Source organism: Rhinoderma darwinii, unplaced genomic scaffold, assembly GCF_050947455.1.
Source record: "Rhinoderma darwinii isolate aRhiDar2 unplaced genomic scaffold, aRhiDar2.hap1 Scaffold_377, whole genome shotgun sequence".
NCBI classification, from domain to species: Eukaryota; Metazoa; Chordata; class Amphibia; order Anura; family Rhinodermatidae; genus Rhinoderma; species Rhinoderma darwinii.
In genome coordinates this window covers 1-25,900 of record NW_027463483.1, presented here as the reverse complement: position 1 = coordinate 25,900, position 25,900 = coordinate 1, and the positions used below count along the sequence as shown (strand labels likewise).

The 25,900-nt window shown below is 46.6% G+C and overlaps 14 non-coding genes across 14 annotated transcripts; all 14 read right to left on the bottom strand.

Annotated features, from left to right (window-relative positions):
- Positions 1-147: 147 nt before the first annotated feature.
- Positions 148-338, bottom strand: LOC142707594 (U2 spliceosomal RNA). The gene has a single exon (XR_012868531.1). It is a non-coding gene; the product is annotated as a U2 spliceosomal RNA (small nuclear RNA).
- Positions 339-6,642: 6,304 nt separating this feature from the next.
- LOC142707582 (U2 spliceosomal RNA) lies at positions 6,643-6,833 on the bottom strand. The gene has a single exon (XR_012868521.1). It is a non-coding gene; the product is annotated as a U2 spliceosomal RNA (small nuclear RNA).
- A 1,284-nt stretch (positions 6,834-8,117) lies between these two features.
- Positions 8,118-8,308, bottom strand: LOC142707581 (U2 spliceosomal RNA). Its single transcript, XR_012868520.1, has one exon. It is a non-coding gene; the product is annotated as a U2 spliceosomal RNA (small nuclear RNA).
- A 1,288-nt stretch (positions 8,309-9,596) lies between these two features.
- Positions 9,597-9,787, bottom strand: LOC142707579 (U2 spliceosomal RNA). Its single transcript, XR_012868519.1, has one exon. It is a non-coding gene; the product is annotated as a U2 spliceosomal RNA (small nuclear RNA).
- Positions 9,788-11,083: 1,296 nt separating this feature from the next.
- Positions 11,084-11,274, bottom strand: LOC142707578 (U2 spliceosomal RNA). The gene has a single exon (XR_012868518.1). It is a non-coding gene; the product is annotated as a U2 spliceosomal RNA (small nuclear RNA).
- A 1,296-nt stretch (positions 11,275-12,570) lies between these two features.
- LOC142707577 (U2 spliceosomal RNA) lies at positions 12,571-12,761 on the bottom strand. Its single transcript, XR_012868517.1, has one exon. It is a non-coding gene; the product is annotated as a U2 spliceosomal RNA (small nuclear RNA).
- Positions 12,762-14,057: 1,296 nt separating this feature from the next.
- On the bottom strand, positions 14,058-14,248 carry LOC142707592 (U2 spliceosomal RNA). The gene has a single exon (XR_012868530.1). It is a non-coding gene; the product is annotated as a U2 spliceosomal RNA (small nuclear RNA).
- Positions 14,249-15,548: 1,300 nt separating this feature from the next.
- Positions 15,549-15,739, bottom strand: LOC142707576 (U2 spliceosomal RNA). Its single transcript, XR_012868516.1, has one exon. It is a non-coding gene; the product is annotated as a U2 spliceosomal RNA (small nuclear RNA).
- Positions 15,740-17,023: 1,284 nt separating this feature from the next.
- LOC142707575 (U2 spliceosomal RNA) lies at positions 17,024-17,214 on the bottom strand. The gene has a single exon (XR_012868515.1). It is a non-coding gene; the product is annotated as a U2 spliceosomal RNA (small nuclear RNA).
- A 1,280-nt stretch (positions 17,215-18,494) lies between these two features.
- Positions 18,495-18,685, bottom strand: LOC142707597 (U2 spliceosomal RNA). The gene has a single exon (XR_012868534.1). It is a non-coding gene; the product is annotated as a U2 spliceosomal RNA (small nuclear RNA).
- Positions 18,686-19,977: 1,292 nt separating this feature from the next.
- Positions 19,978-20,168, bottom strand: LOC142707596 (U2 spliceosomal RNA). Its single transcript, XR_012868533.1, has one exon. It is a non-coding gene; the product is annotated as a U2 spliceosomal RNA (small nuclear RNA).
- Positions 20,169-21,464: 1,296 nt separating this feature from the next.
- On the bottom strand, positions 21,465-21,655 carry LOC142707595 (U2 spliceosomal RNA). Its single transcript, XR_012868532.1, has one exon. It is a non-coding gene; the product is annotated as a U2 spliceosomal RNA (small nuclear RNA).
- Positions 21,656-22,943: 1,288 nt separating this feature from the next.
- LOC142707586 (U2 spliceosomal RNA) lies at positions 22,944-23,134 on the bottom strand. Its single transcript, XR_012868525.1, has one exon. It is a non-coding gene; the product is annotated as a U2 spliceosomal RNA (small nuclear RNA).
- A 1,308-nt stretch (positions 23,135-24,442) lies between these two features.
- On the bottom strand, positions 24,443-24,633 carry LOC142707574 (U2 spliceosomal RNA). Its single transcript, XR_012868514.1, has one exon. It is a non-coding gene; the product is annotated as a U2 spliceosomal RNA (small nuclear RNA).
- Positions 24,634-25,900: the final 1,267 nt, after the last annotated feature.

Below are 25,900 nucleotides of genomic sequence, written 5' to 3'. Positions count from 1 at the left end.
ATTTAATCAATGAGCTCATTATCACTCATGCATTGTCCAACAGGTGTTGAAATAATGGGATTAAAAGGGGAGATCCCTTCAGAAAGACAGAAACAATAGCAAAGACAAAAAACACTTTTGGAATCTGCTTTTAGTCAACACATAAGGAAAGGGTGCACCGGTCCTGGAAATACTGCAATACCAGGTCAATGCGTGGAGTGGACAGAGCAAGCTCTATTTCCATCTCCCTGTTCTAAAAATCCATTTAATATATGGTCCCCAGATAGGGGACGTATCAGATATTAAACTGATAAGAACAGATTTTTTTTTTTTTTTTTTTTTTTTTTTTTTAAAACCATTCAGTTTAACTTAAAGCAACAGTACACAAACCATTTTGCATTTTAAGGCATAAGTTGCCTTAGTCGTACATCATCATGGCTATTTTATTCCAAACAATAATAATCAAGACACAGAAAGGATCGTGAAGAACAAAAATAAAACAGGAATAAATCTTATCAATTAGCTATATTTCACCAACCTTCTCCACTTCTTAAATTTCCATATCCCCTCTGCGTCTATACCACCACCGCACTGACTATCCCAACGATAGACTACGTATAGTCTTGACAAAACCATCCTCACACACTCACCAATGGGTACCCACTTATGTTTGAAAACACCTAAGTTACGTACATCCCATAAGCTTTCCATTATACACGCCATAATCAACCATAAGATCCTATCACTTACTCTGTTACAAGCCCCTATAGCAAACATCGCAACCTTCCAATCCACAAACTTCACCCCAGCTAACTCCTTACAGACGCCACCCATCCTCCTCCATACTTCATACGAATAATTGCAGTCCCAAAAAAGATGCCTAACAGTCTCCCGTGAATTACACCCACCCCTTGGACACACCTCAAATCTAACTAGCATTCTCCTCCTCTGCACATCTCTAACAGGCAATATATCATGCAACGCCATCCACACTATGTCCTTTTGTCTATTGGACATACCTCTCACGCCTAACTTCTTCCAAGTATCCACAACATCCTCTCCTCGCAAACCCACAATGTTACACACAACCTCATTCACACACAATCTTTTTAGCACAGCCTTCTTATCCAGAAACCCACCCATAGGCACTGCAATCAAATCATATTTCCTAATGAACCTTTCAATCACAACATACCATACCGGACATACATAAGCAACAGGCACAGTAGCATCTCTCTTAAACCAATTTAACCCATAAAGCATCCAACCGGCCATATACCTTACCATATACGCACTCTTATTTCCTTTCCCCAAGAGCCCCACCACTATTTTAATATAATTTAACCCAAGAAAGACCTCCACATTCGGAAAACCCAAACCTCCATTCTCACAAGACTTATAAACATACTCACGCTTCAACTTTTCCATTTGACTTCCCCAAAGAAAGGTAAACACCATTTTCTCTGACTTTTTGATTTTCCTACTAGCGGAGGGAAAAATACTAGCCACAAAAACCAAAATAGGCAAAATCACTGTCTTAATTATCAACACCTTCCCTGATAAAGTCAGGTCTCTAAGTCTCCAAAAATTCAATTTCTTCTCAATCCTCTTGCCACATTCATCCCAACTCTCATTCCCTCTCAAGTCCTCATTAAACTGTATCCCCAACACTTTTACTGCACCCACTTCATTCCTCACTCCCTCCATACTTACCCTCCTATCCCCAAAGCACTTAAAGACACACTTATCCCAATTCACCTTAAAAGCTGATGCCCCACAAAAAAAAACCAACCATAATTTTGCTCTATTCAACCCAGCCATACAATCACTCATAACCACAACATCATCCATATAACCCAGAATTTTAACGTATTTACCTCCACTCCCTGGGATCAAAAAACCTTTCACCACTTTATCTTTTCTTACCAAACACATCAAACTTTCGATCACACAAATAAACAAAACTGGGGACATAGGACACCCCTGTCTTACCCCAGATCTCACACATACTTTTGAACTTAAATTACCATTCACCAACACTTCACTTGACACATCCCTATACAAACACTTCACACCTTCCAAAAACCTCACTGGGAAGCCCATCCTAACAAGTACAGCAAACATAAACACATGCGACACTCTATCAAACGCCTTTTCGAAATCTAACGCAAGCATCATACACTTCTGTTTCCTACTCATACAGTCACCAATCAAATCTCTCAGCAAAACCAAATTATCAGACATACTCCTACCTGGCACAGCACAGACTTGGTCTTCACCCACAACCTTTCCCACCACCTCACGCATACGATTAGCCAAAATTTTACTAAAACATTTATAATCCACATCCAACAGTGAAATCGGTCTCCAATTACCCAAACACTTCTTATCCCCTTTCTTATAAATCAAAACAATCACACCCTCTTTCATAGACTCACACAAAACCCCCTTATCCCATATAAACTTACATACTTCCACCAAATCCAACCCTATTATCTCCCAGGCCTTCACATAAAATTCCACAGGAATACCATCTTTACCAGGTGTTTTATTTTTCCCCGCACTCATTATCACTTTCTTTACTTCTTCAGACGTTACATCCTCATTCAACCCCACACAATCCTCCTCTCTAAGAACATTTTCCAAACCATTCAAAACTTCATCCATCAGCCCGATATCAATCCACTTTTTGCCATATAGTTCTGAATAAAACGATTCCACCACTTTTAACACATCCATACCCACTATACGCTCCCCCTTCGCATTAACAATTTCATCCATATCATCTTTCTTACCACACATTTTCTTGAAAAAAAACCTTGTGCATTTTTCATTTTTATCTAAGTACTCCACTTTAGACCTAAAAATAATCTCCTTTCCCTTTCTTTCCAAAACTTGCTTTAACTCGTTCTTTGCCTCCTCTAGCAAATCACTCAAATCAATTCCCTTCTCACCCATCTTCCGCAACCATTCTATCCTAATATTCAATTCCTTATACTGGTTACGTTTCCTAGCAGCCTGCTTATATCCCCATCTCACAAAAAATTTTTTAATCTGCCCTTTCATCCAATCCCACCATTTAAGCACATCCACAAAACTATCTTTTTCTCCCTTCCACACATCATACTTTCGTTTGAACTCATCCATCACTTCAACATCCTCCAATAATCTAGTATTCAACTTCCACACCCCTTTCCCAAAACAAAGTTTACTACTTACCTCCACCCATACCCGTAAACATACATGGTCTGAAAAAGGTACCTCATTCTGAACCATCTTATTACACACTAAACCCTTAGATATGCAAATACGATCAATTCTTGACTCAATACCCCCTCTATCTGATTTATATGTTGGCGGTGGTGGTTTACCCAATGACAATTCGGCTGCATCTATAAAAGAAAAATCAGATATAAGTTGGTTAAGCTTTTTCCCAGTTACATCCAGACCATCCCCATCAAAAGAACAATTAAAGTCTCCCAAAAAAAAGGTAGGAATCCTTCCAGGTAAGAACAAACTTAGCTTTTCCAACAACGCCAGCCTTTTTGCTCTATCTATAGGACAATAAGTATTCACCACCCTAACCCTAACTCCCCTGCAACATACCACTGCAATTACACATCTACCTGTTTCCACCACTGTATAACTCTCCAGATCCATACCCATATTTCCTAATAGGATCCCCACCCCATCATTCTTATTGGAAGTAGATCCTGACCAGACATATTGCCCATATGGCCAATCCCCCTCCCCCAGTGACTCAGATATACCACACTCTTGCAGGCATATGATCTCTGCCCCAAGATTCCTAACATAGTCCAGCACAACAGCACGTCTAGGCTTTGATGTAATTTGCCTGACATTCAAGGATAAGACATTAAGTGTAATTTTGGGGTCCATATTTTGATCTTTTTCCGTAGATATCCACCAATACCCCACTGTTTAATCAGCCTACACCTCCTGGTGGCTGACAACCGGACACAAAGATAGCTTTGTCCACGTCTTCTCCTAAAAAAGGAAAGTCCTCAGGAAAGTGAGAAATGGGGTAGACTCCCCTATCCGGGCTCACTCCATCTTCACTCAGAGGAGACAACATGGTGCGAAGTCTCTTAGAAGATGAACCTCCTTCCTCCTCCTCAGAAGGCCTCACAAGTGCAGTTGAAAAGTCCCCTTGACCACCTTCACCTTGTTGTTCCACCAGAATTCCTTCCCAGGAAAAGACAGGCGATTTGGATATAGAACCATCCACTTCCCCATCACCTCTCAACCCAGTCAGGTCATCAGAGGGGTGAGGCAGGTCTTTCTCAACAGGTGCTACCTCCATTTCATCAGCCAGCGTATTTCCAGACCGATTTAACTCAAGGAGAGTCCCATCAGACACCAGGGCAGGCACCGACTCCTCAGTTCCCTGGGCAGCTGGGCCCTGAATCACATTAGACCTCATACTGCCAGGTTCACCTGCAACTACTTCTGCCAGAGTCCTAACCCTTCTGTTTTTAGCACGCTCTGGACAGTCTTTAAAGGCATGACCCACAATGCTGCACATGTTACACACAATTGGGTTTTTGCAATCCTTGGCCAGGTGACCGTCCTGATTACATTTGTTACATGTAACACCTTCTTGCGTACAATCTTCGTGAACATGGCCATACCTTTTACATTTCCTGCAAAACACAGGAGGCTGGGGGAAAAATAAGTAGCCTTTGTCCCGGCCGATGGCAAAATTCCTAGGAGGGTATTTCACACCCAGAGGCCCTGAAGGATCCTCCTCAAATCTCACAAAAAATGTATGCTTCCCTGTCCAGAGGGACTCAGCATTTAACACCTGGTGAGAATAGCTGACGTAAGAGCAGTACTTCTTTAAGAAGGAAGTAATATCATCCACCATCACATAAGGATTGTACATCAAAACAACCAGTGGAACATCGTTGTTATATAAAACGGTGAAGATAAGTCCATCCAACCCAGGGTTTTGCAAGTTAGCATTAATCGCGGCATACAAGTTGTAACAAGCATTCAAACTTTTAAGAACCAAAGTGAAGCGATTACCTCTGGGATCTTGAAGACAAAGGATGTCGTTCCTACTCACGTTGAGGGTCTTGAAAATGACTTCATTCACCAGGTGTTTCAATGAAAAAAGGTCCTTCTTGTTCAAGGGTACGTCAATGCCAAATCCATTCTTGATCCGGGTTTCCCCGATCCCAGCGTATCGAAGCCTAGCTCCCATGATCGCTCGACAGTTGATCACCCAGCCTACCCCCTTATAGCAGCAGTTGGCTTAAGCCACCGAAGTGGCGATGCCAAAAGGCCAAGGGCATGACATGCTGACCTCCTCTTGACACGGGATCGTGCCAAAAGGCCGAGAAGCGATAACCCGAACGGGCCGCGCGTTGCCCGAGCCTGCCCGATACTGCTGTTCAGCCCTTGCAGCGATTCAGCCTACTTCTAGGCAATTCCATGGGGCCCTGCAGGCTCACACACTCACAGCTACACGGGAGGTGAATAAAGGCCGGAGAGGAAGCCAGACAGGATTTGCTTCTTTTGCTTGCACCACAATGCAGTGCTGAAAGAGGAGGAATCTACATAAAAACGCCTTCCTGGCAACGCCCAAATGCCCTGCTGCCATGCAGATAAACACTGGCAGCGGCAGCAAGTGCATGCCCACAGCCACCCCTTGTTCCTTCACACCTTGTATCAGCTGTAATCCAGTCCAGTCCAGTGCTGCCTGCTGAGCAGCACTGACCAACACTGCCTGGGCCCAGGCTTTTATCTCTGAGGCCCCATTATGATGTCAGAAAGCTGGCTCTGGAATCCTGAGGGCTCCACTATGACACGTGCAAAGTTCCGTCTGAACTTTATATAAGACGGTGAGGCTCAGTCAGTCACTCAGTGTTGCCTGAGAGGGCAACACTGCAACAGCCGGCCGCCAGGCTGTCTTTTTTTTGCACAGCTAGTTGCCTCCAGGAGGCCACAAGAGGGAGACAAGGGACTGCAAAATGGAAAATAGGCATCCACCAACTTTACAGACAACTTCTCCTTGCTCCTACAACCTCCATCCTTGCACAGTTTGTTATTCTTCTAGGTAACATAGTAACAAATCCAAATTGCTGCTCTCTTTGTAGGCAAGCAAGGCTTTGTTGCAACTGCAATTCTTACTTCTTCTTGAAATGTAGGGACGACAGTACATTCCATCACATCCATCTAGTGTACACAGGTAGGTCCATTGTGGCGGGCAGGCGAGCGGGCGGGCTGCTTTATTGGCTGTTTGCTGTTCCCCTACTCCACTCCACTATTTGACTGTTGTGCTGCATCAATCAATCAATCAATCAATCAATCAATCAATCAATCAATCAATCAATCAATCAGTGGCTGGCTCAGGTGCAGCTCTTTAACTTACCTAAAAGGGAGGGCGGAGAGAAGACAAGGAAGGTGAATGAGGTGTTCCAATGTGAAATGCCGGAAACACAGAAACACAGACGACACACAACAAGAGGTGGCAATCTATTCATTAATTGCATTTAATCAATGAGCTCATTATCACTCATGCATTGTCCAACAGGTGTTGAAATAATGGGATTAAAAGGGGAGATCCCTTCAGAAAGACAGAAACAATAGCAAAGACAAAAAACACTTTTGGAATCTGCTTTTAGTCAACACATAAGGAAAGGGTGCACCGGTCCTGGAAATACTGCAATACCAGGTCAATGCGTGGAGTGGACAGAGCAAGCTCTATTTCCATCTCCCTGTTCTAAAAATCCATTTAATATATGGTCCCCAGATAGGGGACGTATCAGATATTAAACTGATAAGAACAGATACTACACTTGATCTTAGCCAAAAGGCCGAGAAGCGATAACCCGAACGGGCCGCGCGTTGCCCGAGCCTGCCCGATACTGCTGTTCAGCCCTTGCAGCGATTCAGCCTACTTCTAGGCAATTCCATGGGGCCCTGCAGGCTCACACACTCACAGCTACACGGGAGGTGAATAAAGGCCGGAGAGGAAGCCAGACAGGATTTGCTTCTTTTGCTTGCACCACAATGCAGTGCTGAAAGAGGAGGAATCTACATAAAAACGCCTTCCTGGCAACGCCCAAATGCCCTGCTGCCATGCAGATAAACACTGGCAGCGGCAGCAAGTGCATGCCCACAGCCACCCCTTGTTCCTTCACACCTTGTATCAGCTGTAATCCAGTCCAGTCCAGTGCTGCCTGCTGAGCAGCACTGACCAACACTGCCTGGGCCCAGGCTTTTATCTCTGAGGCCCCATTATGATGTCAGAAAGCTGGCTCTGGAATCCTGAGGGCTCCACTATGACACGTGCAAAGTTCCGTCTGAACTTTATATAAGACGGTGAGGCTCAGTCAGTCACTCAGTGTTGCCTGAGAGGGCAACACTGCAACAGCCGGCCGCCAGGCTGTCTTTTTTTTGCACAGCTAGTTGCCTCCAGGAGGCCACAAGAGGGAGACAAGGGACTGCAAAATGGAAAATAGGCATCCACCAACTTTACAGGCAACTTCTCCTTGCTCCTACAACCTCCATCCTTGCACAGTTTGTTATTCTTCTAGGTAACATAGTAACAAATCCAAATTGCTGCTCTCTTTGTAGGCAAGCAAGGCTTTGTTGCAACTGCAATTCTTACTTCTTCTTGAAATGTAGGGACGACAGTACATTCCATCACATCCATCTAGTGTACACAGGTAGGTCCATTGTGGCGGGCAGGCGAGCGGGCGGGCTGCTTTATTGGCTGTTTGCTGTTCCCCTACTCCACTCCACTATTTGACTGTTGTGCTGCATCAATCAATCAATCAATCAATCAATCAATCAATCAATCAATCAATCAGTGGCTGGCTCAGGTGCAGCTCTTTAACTTACCTAAAAGGGAGGGCGGAGAGAAGACAAGGAAGGTGAATGAGGTGTTCCAATGTGAAATGCCGGAAACACAGAAACACAGACGACACACAACAAGAGGTGGCAATCTATTCATTAATTGCATTTAATCAATGAGCTCATTATCACTCATGCATTGTCCAACAGGTGTTGAAATAATGGGATTAAAAGGGGAGATCCCTTCAGAAAGACAGAAACAATAGCAAAGACAAAAAACACTTTTGGAATCTGCTTTTAGTCAACACATAAGGAAAGGGTGCACCGGTCCTGGAAATACTGCAATACCAGGTCAATGCGTGGAGTGGACAGAGCAAGCTCTATTTCCATCTCCCTGTTCTAAAAATCCATTTAATATATGGTCCCCAGATAGGGGACGTATCAGATATTAAACTGATAAGAACAGATACTACACTTGATCTTAGCCAAAAGGCCGAGAAGCGATAACCCGAACGGGCCGCGCGTTGCCCGAGCCTGCCCGATACTGCTGTTCAGCCCTTGCAGCGATTCAGCCTACTTCTAGGCAATTCCATGGGGCCCTGCAGGCTCACACACTCACAGCTACACGGGAGGTGAATAAAGGCCGGAGAGGAAGCCAGACAGGATTTGCTTCTTTTGCTTGCACCACAATGCAGTGCTGAAAGAGGAGGAATCTACATAAAAACGCCTTCCTGGCAACGCCCAAATGCCCTGCTGCCATGCAGATAAACACTGGCAGCGGCAGCAAGTGCATGCCCACAGCCACCCCTTGTTCCTTCACACCTTGTATCAGCTGTAATCCAGTCCAGTCCAGTGCTGCCTGCTGAGCAGCACTGACCAACACTGCCTGGGCCCAGGCTTTTATCTCTGAGGCCCCATTATGATGTCAGAAAGCTGGCTCTGGAATCCTGAGGGCTCCACTATGACACGTGCAAAGTTCCGTCTGAACTTTATATAAGACGGTGAGGCTCAGTCAGTCACTCAGTGTTGCCTGAGAGGGCAACACTGCAACAGCCGGCCGCCAGGCTGTCTTTTTTTTGCACAGCTAGTTGCCTCCAGGAGGCCACAAGAGGGAGACAAGGGACTGCAAAATGGAAAATAGGCATCCACCAACTTTACAGACAACTTCTCCTTGCTCCTACAACCTCCATCCTTGCACAGTTTGTTATTCTTCTAGGTAACATAGTAACAAATCCAAATTGCTGCTCTCTTTGTAGGCAAGCAAGGCTTTGTTGCAACTGCAATTCTTACTTCTTCTTGAAATGTAGGGACGACAGTACATTCCATCACATCCATCTAGTGTACACAGGTAGGTCCATTGTGGCGGGCAGGCGAGCGGGCGGGCTGCTTTATTGGCTGTTTGCTGTTCCCCTACTCCACTCCACTATTTGACTGTTGTGCTGCATCAATCAATCAATCAATCAATCAATCAATCAATCAATCAATCAATCAATCAGTGGCTGGCTCAGGTGCAGCTCTTTAACTTACCTAAAAGGGAGGGCGGAGAGAAGACAAGGAAGGTGAATGAGGTGTTCCAATGTGAAATGCCGGAAACACAGAAACACAGACGACACACAACAAGAGGTGGCAATCTATTCATTAATTGCATTTAATCAATGAGCTCATTATCACTCATGCATTGTCCAACAGGTGTTGAAATAATGGGATTAAAAGGGGAGATCCCTTCAGAAAGACAGAAACAATAGCAAAGACAAAAAACACTTTTGGAATCTGCTTTTAGTCAACACATAAGGAAAGGGTGCACCGGTCCTGGAAATACTGCAATACCAGGTCAATGCGTGGAGTGGACAGAGCAAGCTCTATTTCCATCTCCCTGTTCTAAAAATCCATTTAATATATGGTCCCCAGATAGGGGACGTATCAGATATTAAACTGATAAGAACAGATACTACACTTGATCTTAGCCAAAAGGCCGAGAAGCGATAACCCGAACGGGCCGCGCGTTGCCCGAGCCTGCCCGATACTGCTGTTCAGCCCTTGCAGCGATTCAGCCTACTTCTAGGCAATTCCATGGGGCCCTGCAGGCTCACACACTCACAGCTACACGGGAGGTGAATAAAGGCCGGAGAGGAAGCCAGACAGGATTTGCTTCTTTTGCTTGCACCACAATGCAGTGCTGAAAGAGGAGGAATCTACATAAAAACGCCTTCCTGGCAACGCCCAAATGCCCTGCTGCCATGCAGATAAACACTGGCAGCGGCAGCAAGTGCATGCCCACAGCCACCCCTTGTTCCTTCACACCTTGTATCAGCTGTAATCCAGTCCAGTCCAGTGCTGCCTGCTGAGCAGCACTGACCAACACTGCCTGGGCCCAGGCTTTTATCTCTGAGGCCCCATTATGATGTCAGAAAGCTGGCTCTGGAATCCTGAGGGCTCCACTATGACACGTGCAAAGTTCCGTCTGAACTTTATATAAGACGGTGAGGCTCAGTCAGTCACTCAGTGTTGCCTGAGAGGGCAACACTGCAACAGCCGGCCGCCAGGCTGTCTTTTTTTTGCACAGCTAGTTGCCTCCAGGAGGCCACAAGAGGGAGACAAGGGACTGCAAAATGGAAAATAGGCATCCACCAACTTTACAGACAACTTCTCCTTGCTCCTACAACCTCCATCCTTGCACAGTTTGTTATTCTTCTAGGTAACATAGTAACAAATCCAAATTGCTGCTCTCTTTGTAGGCAAGCAAGGCTTTGTTGCAACTGCAATTCTTACTTCTTCTTGAAATGTAGGGACGACAGTACATTCCATCACATCCATCTAGTGTACACAGGTAGGTCCATTGTGGCGGGCAGGCGAGCGGGCGGGCTGCTTTATTGGCTGTTTGCTGTTCCCCTACTCCACTCCACTATTTGACTGTTGTGCTGCATCAATCAATCAATCAATCAATCAATCAATCAATCAATCAATCAATCAATCAATCAATCAGTGGCTGGCTCAGGTGCAGCTCTTTAACTTACCTAAAAGGGAGGGCGGAGAGAAGACAAGGAAGGTGAATGAGGTGTTCCAATGTGAAATGCCGGAAACACAGAAACACAGACGACACACAACAAGAGGTGGCAATCTATTCATTAATTGCATTTAATCAATGAGCTCATTATCACTCATGCATTGTCCAACAGGTGTTGAAATAATGGGATTAAAAGGGGAGATCCCTTCAGAAAGACAGAAACAATAGCAAAGACAAAAAACACTTTTGGAATCTGCTTTTAGTCAACACATAAGGAAAGGGTGCACCGGTCCTGGAAATACTGCAATACCAGGTCAATGCGTGGAGTGGACAGAGCAAGCTCTATTTCCATCTCCCTGTTCTAAAAATCCATTTAATATATGGTCCCCAGATAGGGGACGTATCAGATATTAAACTGATAAGAACAGATACTACACTTGATCTTAGCCAAAAGGCCGAGAAGCGATAACCCGAACGGGCCGCGCGTTGCCCGAGCCTGCCCGATACTGCTGTTCAGCCCTTGCAGCGATTCAGCCTACTTCTAGGCAATTCCATGGGGCCCTGCAGGCTCACACACTCACAGCTACACGGGAGGTGAATAAAGGCCGGAGAGGAAGCCAGACAGGATTTGCTTCTTTTGCTTGCACCACAATGCAGTGCTGAAAGAGGAGGAATCTACATAAAAACGCCTTCCTGGCAACGCCCAAATGCCCTGCTGCCATGCAGATAAACACTGGCAGCGGCAGCAAGTGCATGCCCACAGCCACCCCTTGTTCCTTCACACCTTGTATCAGCTGTAATCCAGTCCAGTCCAGTGCTGCCTGCTGAGCAGCACTGACCAACACTGCCTGGGCCCAGGCTTTTATCTCTGAGGCCCCATTATGATGTCAGAAAGCTGGCTCTGGAATCCTGAGGGCTCCACTATGACACGTGCAAAGTTCCGTCTGAACTTTATATAAGACGGTGAGGCTCAGTCAGTCACTCAGTGTTGCCTGAGAGGGCAACACTGCAACAGCCGGCCGCCAGGCTGTCTTTTTTTTGCACAGCTAGTTGCCTCCAGGAGGCCACAAGAGGGAGACAAGGGACTGCAAAATGGAAAATAGGCATCCACCAACTTTACAGACAACTTCTCCTTGCTCCTACAACCTCCATCCTTGCACAGTTTGTTATTCTTCTAGGTAACATAGTAACAAATCCAAATTGCTGCTCTCTTTGTAGGCAAGCAAGGCTTTGTTGCAACTGCAATTCTTACTTCTTCTTGAAATGTAGGGACGACAGTACATTCCATCACATCCATCTAGTGTACACAGGTAGGTCCATTGTGGCGGGCAGGCGAGCGGGCGGGCTGCTTTATTGGCTGTTTGCTGTTCCCCTACTCCACTCCACTATTTGACTGTTGTGCTGCATCAATCAATCAATCAATCAATCAATCAATCAATCAATCAATCAATCAATCAATCAATCAGTGGCTGGCTCAGGTGCAGCTCTTTAACTTACCTAAAAGGGAGGGCGGAGAGAAGACAAGGAAGGTGAATGAGGTGTTCCAATGTGAAATGCCGGAAACACAGAAACACAGACGACACACAACAAGAGGTGGCAATCTATTCATTAATTGCATTTAATCAATGAGCTCATTATCACTCATGCATTGTCCAACAGGTGTTGAAATAATGGGATTAAAAGGGGAGATCCCTTCAGAAAGACAGAAACAATAGCAAAGACAAAAAACACTTTTGGAATCTGCTTTTAGTCAACACATAAGGAAAGGGTGCACCGGTCCTGGAAATACTGCAATACCAGGTCAATGCGTGGAGTGGACAGAGCAAGCTCTATTTCCATCTCCCTGTTCTAAAAATCCATTTAATATATGGTCCCCAGATAGGGGACGTATCAGATATTAAACTGATAAGAACAGATACTACACTTGATCTTAGCCAAAAGGCCGAGAAGCGATAACCCGAACGGGCCGCGCGTTGCCCGAGCCTGCCCGATACTGCTGTTCAGCCCTTGCAGCGATTCAGCCTACTTCTAGGCAATTCCATGGGGCCCTGCAGGCTCACACACTCACAGCTACACGGGAGGTGAATAAAGGCCGGAGAGGAAGCCAGACAGGATTTGCTTCTTTTGCTTGCACCACAATGCAGTGCTGAAAGAGGAGGAATCTACATAAAAACGCCTTCCTGGCAACGCCCAAATGCCCTGCTGCCATGCAGATAAACACTGGCAGCGGCAGCAAGTGCATGCCCACAGCCACCCCTTGTTCCTTCACACCTTGTATCAGCTGTAATCCAGTCCAGTCCAGTGCTGCCTGCTGAGCAGCACTGACCAACACTGCCTGGGCCCAGGCTTTTATCTCTGAGGCCCCATTATGATGTCAGAAAGCTGGCTCTGGAATCCTGAGGGCTCCACTATGACACGTGCAAAGTTCCGTCTGAACTTTATATAAGACGGTGAGGCTCAGTCAGTCACTCAGTGTTGCCTGAGAGGGCAACACTGCAACAGCCGGCCGCCAGGCTGTCTTTTTTTTGCACAGCTAGTTGCCTCCAGGAGGCCACAAGAGGGAGACAAGGGACTGCAAAATGGAAAATAGGCATCCACCAACTTTACAGACAACTTCTCCTTGCTCCTACAACCTCCATCCTTGCACAGTTTGTTATTCTTCTAGGTAACATAGTAACAAATCCAAATTGCTGCTCTCTTTGTAGGCAAGCAAGGCTTTGTTGCAACTGCAATTCTTACTTCTTCTTGAAATGTAGGGACGACAGTACATTCCATCACATCCATCTAGTATACACAGGTAGGTCCATTGTGGCGGGCAGGCGAGCGGGCGGGCTGCTTTATTGGCTGTTTGCTGTTCCCCTACTCCACTCCACTATTTGACTGTTGTGCTGCATCAATCAATCAATCAATCAATCAATCAATCAATCAATCAATCAATCAATCAATCAATCAGTGGCTGGCTCAGGTGCAGCTCTTTAACTTACCTAAAAGGGAGGGCGGAGAGAAGACAAGGAAGGTGAATGAGGTGTTCCAATGTGAAATGCCGGAAACACAGAAACACAGACGACACACAACAAGAGGTGGCAATCTATTCATTAATTGCATTTAATCAATGAGCTCATTATCACTCATGCATTGTCCAACAGGTGTTGAAATAATGGGATTAAAAGGGGAGATCCCTTCAGAAAGACAGAAACAATAGCAAAGACAAAAAACACTTTTGGAATCTGCTTTTAGTCAACACATAAGGAAAGGGTGCACCGGCCCTGGAAATACTGCAATACCAGGTCAATGCGTGGAGTGGACAGAGCAAGCTCTATTTCCATCTCCCTGTTCTAAAAATCCATTTAATATATGGTCCCCAGATAGGGGACGTATCAGATATTAAACTGATAAGAACAGATACTACACTTGATCTTAGCCAAAAGGCCGAGAAGCGATAACCCGAACGGGCCGCGCGTTGCCCGAGCCTGCCCGATACTGCTGTTCAGCCCTTGCAGCGATTCAGCCTACTTCTAGGCAATTCCATGGGGCCCTGCAGGCTCACACACTCACAGCTACACGGGAGGTGAATAAAGGCCGGAGAGGAAGCCAGACAGGATTTGCTTCTTTTGCTTGCACCACAATGCAGTGCTGAAAGAGGAGGAATCTACATAAAAACGCCTTCCTGGCAACGCCCAAATGCCCTGCTGCCATGCAGATAAACACTGGCAGCGGCAGCAAGTGCATGCCCACAGCCACCCCTTGTTCCTTCACACCTTGTATCAGCTGTAATCCAGTCCAGTCCAGTGCTGCCTGCTGAGCAGCACTGACCAACACTGCCTGGGCCCAGGCTTTTATCTCTGAGGCCCCATTATGATGTCAGAAAGCTGGCTCTGGAATCCTGAGGGCTCCACTATGACACGTGCAAAGTTCCGTCTGAACTTTATATAAGACGGTGAGGCTCAGTCAGTCACTCAGTGTTGCCTGAGAGGGCAACACTGCAACAGCCGGCCGCCAGGCTGTCTTTTTTTTGCACAGCTAGTTGCCTCCAGGAGGCCACAAGAGGGAGACAAGGGACTGCAAAATGGAAAATAGGCATCCACCAACTTTACAGACAACTTCTCCTTGCTCCTACAACCTCCATCCTTGCACAGTTTGTTATTCTTCTAGGTAACATAGTAACAAATCCAAATTGCTGCTCTCTTTGTAGGCAAGCAAGGCTTTGTTGCAACTGCAATTCTTACTTCTTCTTGAAATGTAGGGACGACAGTACATTCCATCACATCCATCTAGTGTACACAGGTAGGTCCATTGTGGCGGGCAGGCGAGCGGGCGGGCTGCTTTATTGGCTGTTTGCTGTTCCCCTACTCCACTCCACTATTTGACTGTTGTGCTGCATCAATCAATCAATCAATCAATCAATCAATCAATCAATCAATCAATCAATCAATCAATCAATCAGTGGCTGGCTCAGGTGCAGCTCTTTAACTTACCTAAAAGGGAGGGCGGAGAGAAGACAAGGAAGGTGAATGAGGTGTTCCAATGTGAAATGCCGGAAACACAGAAACACAGACGACACACAACAAGAGGTGGCAATCTATTCATTAATTGCATTTAATCAATGAGCTCATTATCACTCATGCATTGTCCAACAGGTGTTGAAATAATGGGATTAAAAGGGGAGATCCCTTCAGAAAGACAGAAACAATAGCAAAGACAAAAAACACTTTTGGAATCTGCTTTTAGTCAACACATAAGGAAAGGGTGCACCGGTCCTGGAAATACTGCAATACCAGGTCAATGCGTGGAGTGGACAGAGCAAGCTCTATTTCCATCTCCCTGTTCTAAAAATCCATTTAATATATGGTCCCCAGATAGGGGACGTATCAGATATTAAACTGATAAGAACAGATACTACACTTGATCTTAGCCAAAAGGCCGAGAAGCGATAACCCGAACGGGCCGCGCGTTGCCCGAGCCTGCCCGATACTGCTGTTCAGCCCTTGCAGCGATTCAGCCTACTTCTAGGCAATTCCATGGGGCCCTGCAGGCTCACACACTCACAGCTACACGGGAGGTGAATAAAGGCCGGAGAGGAAGCCAGACAGGATTTGCTTCTTTTGCTTGCACCACAATGCAGTGCTGAAAGAGGAGGAATCTACATAAAAACGCCTTCCTGGCAACGCCCAAATGCCCTGCTGCCATGCAGATAAACACTGGCAGCGGCAGCAAGTGCATGCCCACAGCCACCCCTTGTTCCTTCACACCTTGTATCAGCTGTAATCCAGTCCAGTCCAGTGCTGCCTGCTGAGCAGCACTGACCAACACTGCCTGGGCCCAGGCTTTTATCTCTGAGGCCCCATTATGATGTCAGAAAGCTGGCTCTGGAATCCTGAGGGCTCCACTATGACACGTGCAAAGTTCCGTCTGAACTTTATATAAGACGGTGAGGCTCAGTCAGTCACTCAGTGTTGCCTGAGAGGGCAACACTGCAACAGCCGGCCGCCAGGCTGTCTTTTTTTTGCACAGCTAGTTGCCTCCAGGAGGCCACAAGAGGGAGACAAGGGACTGCAAAATGGAAAATAGGCATCCACCAACTTTACAGACAACTTCTCCTTGCTCCTACAACCTCCATCCTTGCACAGTTTGTTATTCTTCTAGGTAACATAGTAACAAATCCAAATTGCTGCTCTCTTTGTAGGCAAGCAAGGCTTTGTTGCAACTGCAATTCTTACTTCTTCTTGAAATGTAGGGACGACAGTACATTCCATCACATCCATCTAGTGTACACAGGTAGGTCCATTGTGGCGGGCAGGCGAGCGGGCGGGCTGCTTTATTGGCTGTTTGCTGTTCCCCTACTCCACTCCACTATTTGACTGTTGTGCTGCATCAATCAATCAATCAATCAATCAATCAATCAATCAATCAATCAATCAGTGGCTGGCTCAGGTGCAGCTCTTTAACTTACCTAAAAGGGAGGGCGGAGAGAAGACAAGGAAGGTGAATGAGGTGTTCCAATGTGAAATGCCGGAAACACAGAAACACAGACGACACACAACAAGAGGTGGCAATCTATTCATTAATTGCATTTAATCAATGAGCTCATTATCACTCATGCATTGTCCAACAGGTGTTGAAATAATGGGATTAAAAGGGGAGATCCCTTCAGAAAGACAGAAACAATAGCAAAGACAAAAAACACTTTTGGAATCTGCTTTTAGTCAACACATAAGGAAAGGGTGCACCGGTCCTGGAAATACTGCAATACCAGGTCAATGCGTGGAGTGGACAGAGCAAGCTCTATTTCCATCTCCCTGTTCTAAAAATCCATTTAATATATGGTCCCCAGATAGGGGACGTATCAGATATTAAACTGATAAGAACAGATACTACACTTGATCTTAGCCAAAAGGCCGAGAAGCGATAACCCGAACGGGCCGCGCGTTGCCCGAGCCTGCCCGATACTGCTGTTCAGCCCTTGCAGCGATTCAGCCTACTTCTAGGCAATTCCATGGGGCCCTGCAGGCTCACACACTCACAGCTACACGGGAGGTGAATAAAGGCCGGAGAGGAAGCCAGACAGGATTTGCTTCTTTTGCTTGCACCACAATGCAGTGCTGAAAGAGGAGGAATCTACATAAAAACGCCTTCCTGGCAACGCCCAAATGCCCTGCTGCCATGCAGATAAACACTGGCAGCGGCAGCAAGTGCATGCCCACAGCCACCCCTTGTTCCTTCACACCTTGTATCAGCTGTAATCCAGTCCAGTCCAGTGCTGCCTGCTGAGCAGCACTGACCAACACTGCCTGGGCCCAGGCTTTTATCTCTGAGGCCCCATTATGATGTCAGAAAGCTGGCTCTGGAATCCTGAGGGCTCCACTATGACACGTGCAAAGTTCCGTCTGAACTTTATATAAGACGGTGAGGCTCAGTCAGTCACTCAGTGTTGCCTGAGAGGGCAACACTGCAACAGCCGGCCGCCAGGCTGTCTTTTTTTTGCACAGCTAGTTGCCTCCAGGAGGCCACAAGAGGGAGACAAGGGACTGCAAAATGGAAAATAGGCATCCACCAACTTTACAGACAACTTCTCCTTGCTCCTACAACCTCCATCCTTGCACAGTTTGTTATTCTTCTAGGTAACATAGTAACAAATCCAAATTGCTGCTCTCTTTGTAGGCAAGCAAGGCTTTGTTGCAACTGCAATTCTTACTTCTTCTTGAAATGTAGGGACGACAGTACATTCCATCACATCCATCTAGTGTACACAGGTAGGTCCATTGTGGCGGGCAGGCGAGCGGGCGGGCTGCTTTATTGGCTGTTTGCTGTTCCCCTACTCCACTCCACTATTTGACTGTTGTGCTGCATCAATCAATCAATCAATCAATCAATCAATCAATCAATCAATCAGTGGCTGGCTCAGGTGCAGCTCTTTAACTTACCTAAAAGGGAGGGCGGAGAGAAGACAAGGAAGGTGAATGAGGTGTTCCAATGTGAAATGCCGGAAACACAGAAACACAGACGACACACAACAAGAGGTGGCAATCTATTCATTAATTGCATTTAATCAATGAGCTCATTATCACTCATGCATTGTCCAACAGGTGTTGAAATAATGGGATTAAAAGGCGAGATCCCTTCAGAAAGACAGAAACAATAGCAAAGACAAAAAACACTTTTGGAATCTGCTTTTAGTCAACACATAAGGAAAGGGTGCACCGGTCCTGGAAATACTGCAATACCAGGTCAATGCGTGGAGTGGACAGAGCAAGCTCTATTTCCATCTCCCTGTTCTAAAAATCCATTTAATATATGGTCCCCAGATAGGGGACGTATCAGATATTAAACTGATAAGAACAGATACTACACTTGATCTTAGCCAAAAGGCCGAGAAGCGATAACCCGAACGGGCCGCGCGTTGCCCGAGCCTGCCCGATACTGCTGTTCAGCCCTTGCAGCGATTCAGCCTACTTCTAGGCAATTCCATGGGGCCCTGCAGGCTCACACACTCACAGCTACACGGGAGGTGAATAAAGGCCGGAGAGGAAGCCAGACAGGATTTGCTTCTTTTGCTTGCACCACAATGCAGTGCTGAAAGAGGAGGAATCTACATAAAAACGCCTTCCTGGCAACGCCCAAATGCCCTGCTGCCATGCAGATAAACACTGGCAGCGGCAGCAAGTGCATGCCCACAGCCACCCCTTGTTCCTTCACACCTTGTATCAGCTGTAATCCAGTCCAGTCCAGTGCTGCCTGCTGAGCAGCACTGACCAACACTGCCTGGGCCCAGGCTTTTATCTCTGAGGCCCCATTATGATGTCAGAAAGCTGGCTCTGGAATCCTGAGGGCTCCACTATGACACGTGCAAAGTTCCGTCTGAACTTTATATAAGACGGTGAGGCTCAGTCAGTCACTCAGTGTTGCCTGAGAGGGCAACACTGCAACAGCCGGCCGCCAGGCTGTCTTTTTTTTGCACAGCTAGTTGCCTCCAGGAGGCCACAAGAGGGAGACAAGGGACTGCAAAATGGAAAATAGGCATCCACCAACTTTACAGACAACTTCTCCTTGCTCCTACAACCTCCATCCTTGCACAGTTTGTTATTCTTCTAGGTAACATAGTAACAAATCCAAATTGCTGCTCTCTTTGTAGGCAAGCAAGGCTTTGTTGCAACTGCAATTCTTACTTCTTCTTGAAATGTAGGGACGACAGTACATTCCATCACATCCATCTAGTGTACACAGGTAGGTCCATTGTGGCGGGCAGGCGAGCGGGCGGGCTGCTTTATTGGCTGTTTGCTGTTCCCCTACTCCACTCCACTATTTGACTGTTGTGCTGCATCAATCAATCAATCAATCAATCAATCAATCAATCAATCAATCAATCAATCAATCAGTGGCTGGCTCAGGTGCAGCTCTTTAACTTACCTAAAAGGGAGGGCGGAGAGAAGACAAGGAAGGTGAATGAGGTGTTCCAATGTGAAATGCCGGAAACACAGAAACACAGACGACACACAACAAGAGGTGGCAATCTATTCATTAATTGCATTTAATCAATGAGCTCATTATCACTCATGCATTGTCCAACAGGTGTTGAAATAATGGGATTAAAAGGGGAGATCCCTTCAGAAAGACAGAAACAATAGCAAAGACAAAAAACACTTTTGGAATCTGCTTTTAGTCAACACATAAGGAAAGGGTGCACCGGTCCTGGAAATACTGCAATACCAGGTCAATGCGTGGAGTGGACAGAGCAAGCTCTATTTCCATCTCCCTGTTCTAAAAATCCATTTAATATATGGTCCCCAGATAGGGGACGTATCAGATATTAAACTGATAAGAACAGATACTACACTTGATCTTAGCCAAAAGGCCGAGAAGCGATAACCCGAACGGGCCGCGCGTTGCCCGAGCCTGCCCGATACTGCTGTTCAGCCCTTGCAGCGATTCAGCCTACTTCTAGGCAATTCCATGGGGCCCTGCAGGCTCACACACTCACAGCTACACGGGAGGTGAATAAAGGCCGGAGAGGAAGCCAGACAGGATTTGCTTCTTTTGCTTGCACCACAATGCAGTGCTGAAAGAGGAGGAATCTACATAAAAACGCCTTCCTGGCAACGCCCAAATGCCCTGCTGCCATGCAGATAAACACTGGCAGCGGCAGCAAGTGCATGCCCACAGCCACCCCTTGTTCCTTCACACCTTGTATCAGCTGTAATCCAGTCCAGTCCAGTGCTGCCTGCTGAGCAGCACTGACCAACACTGCCTGGGCCCAGGCTTTTATCTCTGAGGCCCCATTATGATGTCAGAAAGCTGGCTCTGGAATCCTGAGGGCTCCACTATGACACGTGCAAAGTTCCGTCTGAACTTTATATAAGACGGTGAGGCTCAGTCAGTCACTCAGTGTTGCCTGAGAGGGCAACACTGCAACAGCCGGCCGCCAGGCTGTCTTTTTTTTGCACAGCTAGTTGCCTCCAGGAGGCCACAAGAGGGAGACAAGGGACTGCAAAATGGAAAATAGGCATCCACCAACTTTACAGACAACTTCTCCTTGCTCCTACAACCTCCATCCTTGCACAGTTTGTTATTCTTCTAGGTAACATAGTAACAAATCCAAATTGCTGCTCTCTTTGTAGGCAAGCAAGGCTTTGTTGCAACTGCAATTCTTACTTCTTCTTGAAATGTAGGGACGACAGTACATTCCATCACATCCATCTAGTGTACACAGGTAGGTCCATTGTGGCGGGCAGGCGAGCGGGCGGGCTGCTTTATTGGCTGTTTGCTGTTCCCCTACTCCACTCCACTATTTGACTGTTGTGCTGCATCAATCAATCAATCAATCAATCAATCAATCAATCAATCAATCAATCAATCAATCAATCAGTGGCTGGCTCAGGTGCAGCTCTTTAACTTACCTAAAAGGGAGGGCGGAGAGAAGACAAGGAAGGTGAATGAGGTGTTCCAATGTGAAATGCCGGAAACACAGAAACACAGACGACACACAACAAGAGGTGGCAATCTATTCATTAATTGCATTTAATCAATGAGCTCATTATCACTCATGCATTGTCCAACAGGTGTTGAAATAATGGGATTAAAAGGGGAGATCCCTTCAGAAAGACAGAAACAATAGCAAAGACAAAAAACACTTTTGGAATCTGCTTTTAGTCAACACATAAGGAAAGGGTGCACCGGTCCTGGAAATACTGCAATACCAGGTCAATGCGTGGAGTGGACAGAGCAAGCTCTATTTCCATCTCCCTGTTCTAAAAATCCATTTAATATATGGTCCCCAGATAGGGGACGTATCAGATATTAAACTGATAAGAACAGATACTACACTTGATCTTAGCCAAAAGGCCGAGAAGCGATAACCCGAACGGGCCGCGCGTTGCCCGAGCCTGCCCGATACTGCTGTTCAGCCCTTGCAGCGATTCAGCCTACTTCTAGGCAATTCCATGGGGCCCTGCAGGCTCACACACTCACAGCTACACGGGAGGTGAATAAAGGCCGGAGAGGAAGCCAGACAGGATTTGCTTCTTTTGCTTGCACCACAATGCAGTGCTGAAAGAGGAGGAATCTACATAAAAACGCCTTCCTGGCAACGCCCAAATGCCCTGCTGCCATGCAGATAAACACTGGCAGCGGCAGCAAGTGCATGCCCACAGCCACCCCTTGTTCCTTCACACCTTGTATCAGCTGTAATCCAGTCCAGTCCAGTGCTGCCTGCTGAGCAGCACTGACCAACACTGCCTGGGCCCAGGCTTTTATCTCTGAGGCCCCATTATGATGTCAGAAAGCTGGCTCTGGAATCCTGAGGGCTCCACTATGACACGTGCAAAGTTCCGTCTGAACTTTATATAAGACGGTGAGGCTCAGTCAGTCACTCAGTGTTGCCTGAGAGGGCAACACTGCAACAGCCGGCCGCCAGGCTGTCTTTTTTTTGCACAGCTAGTTGCCTCCAGGAGGCCACAAGAGGGAGACAAGGGACTGCAAAATGGAAAATAGGCATCCACCAACTTTACAGACAACTTCTCCTTGCTCCTACAACCTCCATCCTTGCACAGTTTGTTATTCTTCTAGGTAACATAGTAACAAATCCAAATTGCTGCTCTCTTTGTAGGCAAGCAAGGCTTTGTTGCAACTGCAATTCTTACTTCTTCTTGAAATGTAGGGACGACAGTACATTCCATCACATCCATCTAGTGTACACAGGTAGGTCCATTGTGGCGGGCAGGCGAGCGGGCGGGCTGCTTTATTGGCTGTTTGCTGTTCCCCTACTCCACTCCACTATTTGACTGTTGTGCTGCATCAATCAATCAATCAATCAATCAATCAATCAATCAATCAATCAATCAATCAGTGGCTGGCTCAGGTGCAGCTCTTTAACTTACCTAAAAGGGAGGGCGGAGAGAAGACAAGGAAGGTGAATGAGGTGTTCCAATGTGAAATGCCGGAAACACAGAAACACAGACGACACACAACAAGAGGTGGCAATCTATTCATTAATTGCATTTAATCAATGAGCTCATTATCACTCATGCATTGTCCAACAGGTGTTGAAATAATGGGATTAAAAGGGGAGATCCCTTCAGAAAGACAGAAACAATAGCAAAGACAAAAAACACTTTTGGAATCTGCTTTTAGTCAACACATAAGGAAAGGGTGCACCGGTCCTGGAAATACTGCAATACCAGGTCAATGCGTGGAGTGGACAGAGCAAGCTCTATTTCCATCTCCCTGTTCTAAAAATCCATTTAATATATGGTCCCCAGATAGGGGACGTATCAGATATTAAACTGATAAGAACAGATACTACACTTGATCTTAGCCAAAAGGCCGAGAAGCGATAACCCGAACGGGCCGCGCGTTGCCCGAGCCTGCCCGATACTGCTGTTCAGCCCTTGCAGCGATTCAGCCTACTTCTAGGCAATTCCATGGGGCCCTGCAGGCTCACACACTCACAGCTACACGGGAGGTGAATAAAGGCCGGAGAGGAAGCCAGACAGGATTTGCTTCTTTTGCTTGCACCACAATGCAGTGCTGAAAGAGGAGGAATCTACATAAAAACGCCTTCCTGGCAACGCCCAAATGCCCTGCTGCCATGCAGATAAACACTGGCAGCGGCAGCAAGTGCATGCCCACAGCCACCCCTTGTTCCTTCACACCTTGTATCAGCTGTAATCCAGTCCAGTCCAGTGCTGCCTGCTGAGCAGCACTGACCAACACTGCCTGGGCCCAGGCTTTTATCTCTGAGGCCCCATTATGATGTCAGAAAGCTGGCTCTGGAATCCTGAGGGCTCCACTATGACACGTGCAAAGTTCCGTCTGAACTTTATATAAGACGGTGAGGCTCAGTCAGTCACTCAGTGTTGCCTGAGAGGGCAACACTGCAACAGCCGGCCGCCAGGCTGTCTTTTTTTTGCACAGCTAGTTGCCTCCAGGAGGCCACAAGAGGGAGACAAGGGACTGCAAAATGGAAAATAGGCATCCACCAACTTTACAGACAACTTCTCCTTGCTCCTACAACCTCCATCCTTGCACAGTTTGTTATTCTTCTAGGTAACATAGTAACAAATCCAAATTGCTGCTCTCTTTGTAGGCAAGCAAGGCTTTGTTGCAACTGCAATTCTTACTTCTTCTTGAAATGTAGGGACGACAGTACATTCCATCACATCCATCTAGTGTACACAGGTAGGTCCATTGTGGCGGGCAGGCGAGCGGGCGGGCTGCTTTATTGGCTGTTTGCTGTTCCCCTACTCCACTCCACTATTTGACTGTTGTGCTGCATCAATCAATCAATCAATCAATCAATCAATCAATCAATCAATCAATCAATCAATCAATCAATCAATCAATCAGTGGCTGGCTCAGGTGCAGCTCTTTAACTTACCTAAAAGGGAGGGCGGAGAGAAGACAAGGAAGGTGAATGAGGTGTTCCAATGTGAAATGCCGGAAACACAGAAACACAGACGACACACAACAAGAGGTGGCAATCTATTCATTAATTGCATTTAATCAATGAGCTCATTATCACTCATGCATTGTCCAACAGGTGTTGAAATAATGGGATTAAAAGGGGAGATCCCTTCAGAAAGACAGAAACAATAGCAAAGACAAAAAACACTTTTGGAATCTGCTTTTAGTCAACACATAAGGAAAGGGTGCACCGGTCCTGGAAATACTGCAATACCAGGTCAATGCGTGGAGTGGACAGAGCAAGCTCTATTTCCATCTCCCTGTTCTAAAAATCCATTTAATATATGGTCCCCAGATAGGGGACGTATCAGATATTAAACTGATAAGAACAGATACTACACTTGATCTTAGCCAAAAGGCCGAGAAGCGATAACCCGAACGGGCCGCGCGTTGCCCGAGCCTGCCCGATACTGCTGTTCAGCCCTTGCAGCGATTCAGCCTACTTCTAGGCAATTCCATGGGGCCCTGCAGGCTCACACACTCACAGCTACACGGGAGGTGAATAAAGGCCGGAGAGGAAGCCAGACAGGATTTGCTTCTTTTGCTTGCACCACAATGCAGTGCTGAAAGAGGAGGAATCTACATAAAAACGCCTTCCTGGCAACGCCCAAATGCCCTGCTGCCATGCAGATAAACACTGGCAGCGGCAGCAAGTGCATGCCCACAGCCACCCCTTGTTCCTTCACACCTTGTATCAGCTGTAATCCAGTCCAGTCCAGTGCTGCCTGCTGAGCAGCACTGACCAACACTGCCTGGGCCCAGGCTTTTATCTCTGAGGCCCCATTATGATGTCAGAAAGCTGGCTCTGGAATCCTGAGGGCTCCACTATGACACGTGCAAAGTTCCGTCTGAACTTTATATAAGACGGTGAGGCTCAGTCAGTCACTCAGTGTTGCCTGAGAGGGCAACACTGCAACAGCCGGCCGCCAGGCTGTCTTTTTTTTGCACAGCTAGTTGCCTCCAGGAGGCCACAAGAGGGAGACAAGGGACTGCAAAATGGAAAATAGGCATCCACCAACTTTACAGACAACTTCTCCTTGCTCCTACAACCTCCATCCTTGCACAGTTTGTTATTCTTCTAGGTAACATAGTAACAAATCCAAATTGCTGCTCTCTTTGTAGGCAAGCAAGGCTTTGTTGCAACTGCAATTCTTACTTCTTCTTGAAATGTAGGGACGACAGTACATTCCATCACATCCATCTAGTGTACACAGGTAGGTCCATTGTGGCGGGCAGGCGAGCGGGCGGGCTGCTTTATTGGCTGTTTGCTGTTCCCCTACTCCACTCCACTATTTGACTGTTGTGCTGCATCAATCAATCAATCAATCAATCAATCAATCAATCAATCAATCAAGTGGCTGGCTCAGGTGCAGCTCTTTAACTTACCTAAAAGGGAGGGCGGAGAGAAGACAAGGAAGGTGAATGAGGTGTTCCAATGTGAAATGCCGGAAACACAGAAACACAGACGACACACAACAAGAGGTGGCAATCTATTCATTAATTGCATTTAATCAATGAGCTCATTATCACTCATGCATTGTCCAACAGGTGTTGAAATAATGGGATTAAAAGGGGAGATCCCTTCAGAAAGACAGAAACAATAGCAAAGACAAAAAACACTTTTGGAATCTGCTTTTA